The sequence below is a fragment of the Panthera leo genome, chromosome A1 (genome assembly GCF_018350215.1).
Source record: "Panthera leo isolate Ple1 chromosome A1, P.leo_Ple1_pat1.1, whole genome shotgun sequence".
In the NCBI taxonomy this organism is placed as follows: Eukaryota; Metazoa; Chordata; class Mammalia; order Carnivora; family Felidae; genus Panthera; species Panthera leo.
In genome coordinates, this window is record NC_056679.1 from 178,108,918 (window position 1) to 178,118,262 (window position 9,345).

The 9,345-nt window shown below is 52.2% G+C and overlaps 1 long non-coding RNA gene across 1 annotated transcript; it reads left to right on the forward strand.

Moving 5' to 3' along the window:
• Positions 1-2,447: 2,447 nt before the first annotated feature.
• Positions 2,448-9,039, forward strand: LOC122224712. The gene is made up of 3 exons (XR_006204895.1): positions 2,448-2,540; positions 3,894-3,965; positions 8,771-9,039. It is a non-coding gene; the product is annotated as an uncharacterized LOC122224712 (long non-coding RNA).
• Positions 9,040-9,345: the final 306 nt, after the last annotated feature.

Here is a 9,345-nt window from a genome sequence, read left to right on the forward strand (position 1 = left end):
CAACCTTCCCTGGGTCAGCATGAGGGAGCGTGTTGTGTACAATTCCATGTGACGATCTGAAGGAAGGAAATTAAAATCTGCTCAGGACCTACTACGTACCAGGTTCTGTGATCAACATTTCATTTCATTTAATCTCGTACTAAGCTATTTTTTTCTTTTTTCTTGTGGTAACGTACACATTACATAAAATTTACCATTGTAACCAGGTAAAAGTATACAATTCAGTGGCATTAAGTTCATTCACAGGGTTCTGCCACCATCACCACTACCTAGTTCCAGAACATTTTCATCACCCCAACGGAAACCCCTGATCCATGAAAGCAGTCACTCCCCGTTCCTCCCTCCCGCCCCCTGCAGCCACTAATCTGCTTTCTGCCTCTATGGATTTGCCTATTCTATATATTCCTAACAACCATTTGCTATAAGTATTGTTTTCCCCATTTAATAGATGAGGAAGCCATAGCTCAGAGAAGTTCACATCTTGTCCAAGGTCATAGAACTGGTAGGGGATGGATGTGATGGGTTCTACACTGAGCTCCCCAGGTAGAGAAGAAAGGTCAGTCACTCACATGACCCTCAGGAGCACACCCCTGTTTAGCATGTCCGGAGTGTGGAGCAGGGCAGAGGAGGGCGAGCAAGAGTCCAGCACACCAGGCCTGAATCTGGAGGGAGGCAGGAAGGAGAGCTGCTCCAGGTTGAGGAAGGTTCAAGGTGTTGACGTGGGGCAGCCGGTCAGCCAGTAGACCCAAGGCCCCCGCAGTGGGAGGCACTGTGTTGCAAAGGTGGTGCCTGGAGCAGGGGCAGCCCCCCTGATTCTGAGGGAACTTGCAGCATAGCAGGCTGTGGCCCCCATACTTCAGACCTAACCGCTTTGTTCATCCGGGTGAGGCCACCAAGAGAACACCCCAGGAAGCCAGCTGACTCAAGTTTCTTTTTCTCCAGGGAAACCCAGACCTGTCTTTGGGTGAAAGTCTCTCTGTGAGCTGCCAACACCCCCAGGCTGTCTGGGGGGCTGAGAGACTGCGCAGAGTTCATGAATGGCCTTTAGTCAGAGACAGCTGCCAACTGACGCCTCCTGGGTCACTGTGTGGGCCTTTTGTTCATTTCCTGGGAACCCATGAGAAGCTGGGTGGGGGTGCTGCACACCCACGGCAGCCGGGCCCCTGCGGCTTTTTCCTCCTCCTTCAGCTCTATGGGGTCACTTTTTGGGCCTTCACCCAAGCCTTTGGGACTCAGGAGCCCTTTTCTTTGGGGGTATATGGTAGATGTTTGGGTGTTCCTTCCTTAATTCCTAAAACCTGATAGGAACATGGTCTCTCCCTTTGGGGAATGTTGGCCTCTCATCTTCCCCGTGCTGCCCACCGCACCCTGTCTTCCTGGGAAGCAGAAGGGCATGGGGGAAAGGGGGGTTCCTCTAGGGTACACTGACTCATCCTTGGTGGAGGGGACTGTCTTCTCTTAAATATCTCTCTCACGGGGGTATGGCATCCCTTGGCCCTGAGGGTCCTCAGAAGGGTTAAGTGTTCAGCAAAGAGAGCCCTTCCAGATGGGCTGTGCTGTAGCAGCTGTCGTTAGGGCCCCCGAGGGCCTTTGGGATACCATCCTGACGGCATCTGGCTGTGTCTGAGGCCAGTCAGATGAGCTGGGAGGTAAGGCATGTGGCTTCCTCCTGGCAATGATCTGTCTGTCTGTGAATGTGACCCCACAGATGTCTGTCTGTCTGCCTGCCTCACACTGCGCCTCTCTACGAGGAATTTCCAATGGCAGCCCGGGTCCGTGGGTGAGGCAGCTCCTTGGGGTTGGTTAGGGTGATGACCGTACAGTGCCTGGCTGGGGTGAGTGGGAATGAGGGGGACAGGGTAGGCACAGGAGACATGTGGCTGCCAGGAAAGATGGATCCTGGAGCGGGTACCCTATTCCCGCTTGGCAGAGCTGGCATGGAGGCAGAACTGACTGGGTTCACCCAGTGCCACCACGTGTGGCCCTGTGAACTTGCATAAATCCCTCTGCCTCAGGGAACCTTCGCTTCCTCATTTGTGAAAGGGGATAATACCTACCTTATTGAGTTGTTGTGAGGCTTAATGAGAGAGTGCATGTGAAGTTCCCAGTGGATGGGCAACAAATGTAAGGTTATTCAAGTCTAGTTATTTGACTTTGCCCCTTTCTGTTACCACTAATACATTCTAAAAGAAAGATGAATTTGCTCAGGGCCCCCTGTCTCTGGGAGAGCCTTTGACCTGCCCCAGCCTTTTTTAGGATGTTTACGTGATCAGTGCCCCTGGTTTGGGCCTCTGACTCAGGAGGGGACCTGAGGCATTGATTTTCTGTCCTTTTGGTAGGAAGTAAGGCCCTCCTGCTGTGTGACTCTCCCCTAAAGCCAGCTGCACTTCTCTTCTGTAAGGGAGGAGAGCCAGCTTCCACTCTCCTACTATCTCTTAGTATCCCACCTTCTCTGCTTACCTGCTTTGTCGGGCATCCGTCAAGCTTGAAGAGGGTCAGCGGTGGACCCTCGGCACAGTTGTCTGGAGGAAGCCGTTCCTGTGAGTAAGGAATCCATGTTTGGGGAGCAGGGGGATTCAGAGGAAGGAGGAGACCGGGGCCCCTCTCCTGGGGAGCCCCTGTGGGGAGCACTGATGTCAGGGAATGCCACTGGAAAGAAAACTTCTGGGTTCGGTCCCACCTGAGCACCCCCAGATCAGGGGGGCTTATTCTGGAGGAGAGAAGGGGAATAGGTGGGATGACCTTCTGTGGAAATGGGCAAGTTTTCCCAGTACCTACTGTATAAATTACAAGGCCACAGTGAGTGGAAGTCGCTTGCCTTATCCGCTCTTTCTGGCCCTCACTCCTCTGTCTGTTGGCTGTTGTCTCCATATGACAAAAAGGGCAGCTGGGCCCAGTGCTGACTGGCCTGGGGGCCTTCACACACTCCCAGGAGACACCTCTCTCAGAACAGAGTGGGTGACAAGAAAAGACATGGCTGACGTCAGGGACTGTGTCTGTGGTGGCATAGGCAGACAGATGTTCTCACTCTAGAACGCTTTGGTTGGTTGGGACCACAGAGATCACCTACACCAATCCTCATTGCCCAAGTTCCAAGAGGGAGAATAGTCAGCCTTAGGTTGGGTTGTCCAACTTGTCGATTCAGCAGTAGGGCCAATGTCTCTTTGGTCAAAAGTGTGAGCTAGTCCTTGAATAAATTCCTACTGACTTCCTGCATATATGTGCGTCTGAGGGAGGTGATTTTGGTAGCCTGGCTGAAACTGGCTTAAGAGGAATGAGAAACACCATCTTGGACTAAGATTCCATTATTTTCTTTAGGTCTGTAAGGGAACACCACAGCACTGCATGGGACAGATCTGTGAGTGCATGTCATTTGTAGCAACAGTAATAGCTAACACTTGAGGTGTGCTCACCGTCCTGAACAGTTTGCATGAGGTAATGCGTTGCCTCCTCACAGCTCTGTGACACAGGCACTGTTATTACTGTTTGTGCTAGTTCCTGTCCTTCAAGAAGCATAGGCCAAGGTGCGGTTAGCTGAGCCAGAGACTTAGAGGACAGGATACCTGTGAAGCATAGAAGGGGCGGGTTGCTATAGGTCTGAGAGCTGCAAAAAGGAGAGAGGACAGGAGAGGCTGGGCAGCAAGAGACTTAGACAGCAATGCAGCTCTGAGAAGTGCACAGCAAGGCTGATGGGAGTCTCTGTGCAAAAGTTGCTCCTTAGAAGCATTAGGTGTCCCGCAGGAATGGGCTGGAACTAACATGCCCTCCATGCTCAGACACTGGCTGAGCACAGCCTAGACCAACAGCAGCCATCCCCAGGGTCTCTCTCTCTGGGGGTGGAGTGGGATGGTCACATTAACACTGTTACCTGACTCTCAACCCTTATGCATGAGGTGGTCAAGCAAGTTCTCCTGAAGGAAGTCTGACCAGCACATCTCCATGGCCACCATACCTCCATTTTACAGGTGAGGAAACTGAGGCACAGAGAGGTTAAGTTTCTTGTCCACGGTCCCATGGCTAATAAGTGGCAGAGCTGGCACCAAAGTTGGCTTGGTTCTAAATGCACCCTCTTAACCACCAGGTCATGCTGTGGGCTGTTAGATTGTTTGATGATGTTTAGGGGAAGGTACCGTTGTGTAAACTTTGGAATCAGGCAGACCTGCATGTAGCCTTCTCCCTCTGGCATGCACTAGCTGTGGGAAAATTGGGATTGGAGTGTGTGAAGTACCTGGTACAGTGGCTAGCACATAGTAGGTATTCAGTAAATACCAGTTCTTGTCCTCATTCCACAGGGGAGGCCACCAGATGTCACACAACATAAACAGGGACAGAAAGAAGATATCCAAAAACAGGGTGGTGGTGTTCTCAGTTGTTTTCTAGAACTGCCCAGAGAATCTGAGAAACAGCTCCCCAGGCTGTCCCCATCATTTTGACCAACACCTTCAGGCCAGGGCTGCTCTGTGCACAAGGGCTAGTTGTAAATCAAGCCCCTCCTTGCCTCCTCCCTGATTACCATTTGCATGATCTCAGCCTAGGGCTTTATTTTCATGCAAGAGGTGGGGGTGTCAAGATCCAGCTTTCTGGATTGTTACCAGTAGTCCAAGAGTCCCATAAAGAACCAAGCCTGGGACCTGGGACCATGTCCAGCAGGAAGTGGAAGCACTCCTGGGTAGTTTAAAAGATGTGCCTCCTGCTGTCCCCCATGTACATGAACTGAAGCCTGGGGGCAGCCTGGCTCTAAGGAAAACCCAGTGGAGGAAGAGAAGGTGTCATTTCCTGGCCATTCATGTGAACTCAGTAGTAACGTCCAAGGTAGTGCACTTCTCCAAGTTATTAAAACCTCAGTGGTGCTGGCGAGAGATGCGTTCACTTAGCAAAGAATTCCCGAGTGCTTGCTATGTGTAGGCGCTGAAGGAGGCCCTGGATATGTGTGATGTGGGCCTTCTCCTCAAGGAGCTTGCAGTCCTGGGGGACGGGGACACGGCAACATGGAGCAGGTGCTCTGATGTGGAATGTGCAGTGAAGGAGAGGTCGGCCACGCTCAGGGCTGGGAAGCCTTCTTGAAAGAGGTGACAGTTACATGGGGCCTTGCAGGATGAGGTGAGGTTTGCCCATGGGCTGGGCGGAAAAGGCATTTTGAGAAGAGGGGCAGTGTGCACAATGGCGTGGACGTAGGAAACGCTGCAAATGAAGCTGCCTATAGCTTGGTCTGGCTGAATATAAACTCCTGGGAAAGAAGTGTCTGCAGCTGGGGGTGGGCAGGAGGAGGGGGCAGGCCGTGAATGGCCTTACAGGCCTTGCTAAGCAGGTGGGATTTTATTAGATACACCGTGTGGCAGCCTTCTTATGGAGCACAACTGAATAGAATCAACAACAAGGATAATTACTGTTACACAGATATAATAATTATTATGATTATTATTCTATTTTTTATAACTGAGTCCTTACTATGTGCCAGATGTTTTTCTAAGGGCTCTCCCCGAGTTAATGTGTTCATTCTTAAATTTAACACCATGATAGGTGTCATCATCAGCCCCGCTTTACAGGTGAGGAAACTCAGGCATAGGCAGACAGGAAGTGGTTGGATTGAACCCAGGCTATGTGACTCCAGGGTACAAATTTGCTACCCTTTTTGCCTAGTGAAGAAAAGCAGTTGCATGAAGCCCAGAAATGTGACAGAGGCCCTGTTCGTTTTGGCAATCCATAATTCCCATCCTCGCCTCGTTTCTGAGATTTTGTTTTTACTCAGGGTTTGGTGTCAGACCGTTGTGAGAAGGAGTAAGTGAGCATTTCAAAGGTTCTTAGATCTTGAGATATGAGGTTTCATCTCTCAGATCTAGGTTTACAAATAACTCACGGTTTGTCCATTGTTGATGTCACCTGGTTAATGTCCCACTCTCTCTGAATGTCAACTATTATTCCCAAAAGACTACCTGCTGACAGCGGGGAATATTTCTGAGCTGACTATGCTGTGGGCACCAGATTTGCCCGGGGCTCAGGGTGGATGGGTGCCGGGGCAGGCGCCAGGCCTGGTCCTGGGGTGTCCTCCCTACTGAAATACAGCAGCAGCTACCCCCAGCCTCCCCTCCTTCTGTCCTGGGGAGATTAACATTATTGACTTGACTATAGGCCAGGCAAGGTGCCTACAGCTTTGTGTCATTTAAGTTCTAAGACCTGAGGTAGGAGGTCTCAACATCTTCCTCTTTCAGATGAGGAAACTGAGGTTGATGGAGGTGAAGGTTCTTGCCCAAGATCACATAGCTAATAAATAGCAGAGCTGGAATCTGAACCCAGTCTGACCTCCTATAAAACCCACTCACTTTCCCCCACACCATGCTAATCTTGTGAGGTAAGTTATTATCATCTTTGCTTTATAAAATGAGGAAACAGAGGCTCAGAGAGGTGGGGTCACTTACCTGAGGTTACACAGCAAGCACATGGCAGCAGTGGGGTTGGAGCCCAAGCCTGTCTGACTCCACAGGCTCCGGGACAACCTCTTATTCTGGTTTAGCTGGGACTTTGAGGAGGGCACAGGCCCTGGACTCAGGACAATCTTCTGTTCTCCAGTGCCCAATCTCCAACCATAGCACCCACTCCTAGCTTTGTGGGTCTGGCAGATGGAGAAACGAGAGGGTCGTTCTGCCTTTTCTGCTGCATTGTCCCATGGCCTGGGGGCCCTGGTGCTGCGGTACCAGTGTGAACATTGAATCAAAACCCAGAAGGCTGGGCCAAGGCTCTGCGCCACTCTCCTGACAGTGGGCAAGTGTCACTCATTATAAAGTGGGGGTGATGAGTGCCCTCTTGGCTTCTCAGGGAGCTGGGAGGAGAACCCAGCAACGTGAAGGGCCAGAAAAGACTTTAAAACAAGCCTAGGATTGTATGACCACCTGGGCAGCGTAACTATTATTATCATTTTGTTGTTTTCTTCCTGCCCTCTGCCCTCCTGAAGCCTCCACCAGCAGGGAAGACACTGTGCAGGCCTCTTTCTAGACTCACAGTTGGTCAACTCCCCTCCGGTGCCTGGTCTGGCACGTCAGACTGCATTTCTCACAGTTCTCCCGCCCTCTGCCCTCCAGCCCTCCAAACCTGGGCCTCCCACCCAGCAGAGTATTCCCTAAGGGGGAGATTCCAGAGCGGATAACCCAGCTGCCTTTGTGACAAAAACCAAAAGCAAACAGAAGAATATTTACTGAGTACCTGCAACTTGAAGTATTTAATCCTCCAGCAACCCTGAGAATTTTCTCCTGTTTACTTTTGATGAAAGCAAGGCTCAGAGGGGCCACCTGCTTAGGGCCATGCAGCTGGAGAGAGGGGGAGCCAGGATTCCAGCTCTGGGCTGTCTCATTCACTGGCAAGACAGACCCCTTCCTTCCTGTCATTGTGCGCACACAGCATGCTGATGGGCACGTCCTTCTGATGGCCCAAGGACCATGTCTGTGGCTGTCTTTGCAGGAGGCAGACACCAGGCTTAAACATTTGGACCGGGAGGGCTGACTCTTCCTCCAGGCTGCCCAGGATTTCTCAATCACCAGAAGAAATGGAGACTCTGGGGACAGTTCTGCACAACCACCCTTAGTCCAGGCCGGTCTCAGCCTCTGAGCACCGAGTAGGCCTGAAGGAGGCTGCCTGGGGAGCAGTGCGCAGAGGCCTTTGTCTGGACCCAAGCAGGGCCCTGACTGCCCTGGGCAGCTTCCAATGTGGTCAGGAAAGGACGCTGCACTTGGGGGTCACACAAGCTGCTTCCAGCGGGCTCATCAACAACCAGTGTGTGATCTTGGACGGGTCTCATCACCTCTCTGAGCCTCAGTTTCTAGGTCTATAAAATGGAACCATATCCTCACCTCCCTGCGGCGTGGGACCCATACATGAGTCAGGATGTGAAAGTGTTGTACGCAGAAAGTTCTGGGTAGGACCTGCTGAATAATATGTTTGCAGGGCCTGGGGCAAAAATGAAAACGTGGCTGCACTTGTTCACACATTATGAAGGATTTCAAGGTGGTGGTAACAGAACATGACACCAGGCGTTGGGTGGACCCTTGGAAGCGCGGGGCCCTGGGCCTGCGCAGGTGGCACTTCCTGACGCCGGCCGTGGTTGGGGGTTAGGAGAAGAAGGGTGAGTCCTTCCCCGCAGGCAGGCACCCACCCCTGCCGCCCACCTGGGCAAGACGCTTGGCCAAGTGGAGGGTCCCGCGGCACGTTCGGCGGGGCGCCTGCGCCATCTAGCGGCATCACGGCGAGCAACACCCGCCGCTCGCACCCAGCCTGCTGGCCTCGGAGGCCCGGTCGCCCTGCCTAGCGAAGACGTGCGGGTGCTTCGGGGCCCCACGTGAGGCCCGCGTCTCCATCCCTCAGCTTTAACCCTCCACCGCGTCCTTTACGTCGTGCTCCGGGTCTCTCACATTGCCCCACTCACTCCCCGTGTTTGTTTTTTTCCATGAGGTTCCCTGAGGTCCTCAACCCTCCCTCCCAGAGCTGATCCCCTCAGGCCTCTCTGGAGCACCCCCCCCCCCCCCCCCCCCCCCCCCCCCCCCCCCGCTCCATTCCAGCCTGCAGGTCTGTCTTCCCTCTGCATCTCCTCGGAGCCCCGCCGAGGCTCTCTGCCACCTCCAGGGAAAGCCCATTTCCTTAGCCTGGCATCGAGGTCGTCCATCCTGGGGCCTGGGCCTGATTCTTCAGTTTCCCTGGCCTGGCCTGCTCCTTGTCCTTCAGACGCACCTGGCTTCCTGACACCCATGCCCGACTTGTCCCCTCCTCCTGCCTGTCTTTCTAGGTCCCACCTCTGAATGAAAGCCTCCCAGGACTACTGAATCCTAATGGCGCCCACGCCCACGGCAGTGCAACAGCAGCAACGTGTTGTCAGCGTGAGAGGCGGCCAGGTCAGGGGTGTGCATAGAGTGACTTTTTTTTTATGAAGATTAAATGAAATGACTTATAGTAGACATTCAGAACGGTAGTGTCTGGCTCATTATAAGCAGTGACTAAATGTTACAATCATTATTATTATAAGTTCTGTATCCCTTAATTATTAACGACCTTGGTCACGTGATCTCACCTCATTGCGCTCTTCCCATCTGCAAAATGGGGTTATTATTTATATTCCTAACTTTTCTGAATAAATGTAATTCACGACAGCAGCACTTTCTGTTTCGTGGCGGGGGGGAACTATTAATTACAAGGGAAAGGGAATACATGGAATTAAACGATTATAGTAAACATAAAGAGGGAAAGAAGTATAGAGAAGAACAAAGAAGGGTTAATACATCAAATCGGGTACTCACACGGTGCCTGAGTGGGTCAGTCCATTAAGTGTCTGACTCTTGGTTTTGGCTCAGGTTATGATCTTGG